At 74.5% G+C, this 462-nt stretch overlaps 1 protein-coding gene across 2 annotated transcripts in view; it reads right to left on the bottom strand.

Moving 5' to 3' along the window:
* RAP1B (RAP1B, member of RAS oncogene family) overlaps positions 1-305 on the bottom strand; it is a 45,497-nt gene extending 45,192 nt beyond the window's left edge. The window contains exon 1 of one of the 2 annotated variants that reach the window (XM_007463564.1): positions 131-305. The gene's annotated coding sequence lies outside the window, so the exon portion shown is untranslated. Of the gene's footprint in view, positions 1-121 lie in introns of both variants that reach the window. The other variant, XM_007463566.1, reaches the window with a different exon arrangement.
* Between the last annotated feature and the right edge of the window lie 157 nt (positions 306-462).

Below are 462 nucleotides of genomic sequence, written 5' to 3' on the forward strand. Positions count from 1 at the left end.
TGACCGGCGCGCGCGCGCCCCGCCTGGCCCGCGCCGCACCCCACCCGCTCCCCTCTGCCGGCGCCCGGCCCCCGCCCCGCGCGGCCACCGCCGCCGCTCCCCTCAGCGGCCACGCACGCACTCTGCGAACCTCTCACGCTGTCACCGGGTCCCCGCAGCCAGCGTCGCTTCGCGCTCCCTCCGGGTCGCTGCTACCGGCGCCACGGCGGTCCTGCCGCTGCCGCTACCGCCGCCGCCGCCGCCGCCGCCGCCGCTCCGGCTGGCTTACACGCCTGACTCTGGGCGAGGTTTGGCGGTGTCGCCTTGACGTCAAGCGTTCAGCCTCGCTCTCGCTTCCGCCCGCGGGCGGGGCGCGCGGGTGCGCGGCCGGGAAGGGGCGGGGCGCGGGGCGGGGCGATTATTTATTTATTTGTTTTTATTTTTGGCTGTGTTGGGTCTTCGTTGCTGTGCACGGGCTTTCTC

Source organism: Lipotes vexillifer, unplaced genomic scaffold, assembly GCF_000442215.2.
Source record: "Lipotes vexillifer unplaced genomic scaffold, Lipotes_vexillifer_v1.1 scaffold602, whole genome shotgun sequence".
NCBI classification, from domain to species: domain Eukaryota; kingdom Metazoa; phylum Chordata; class Mammalia; order Artiodactyla; family Lipotidae; genus Lipotes; species Lipotes vexillifer.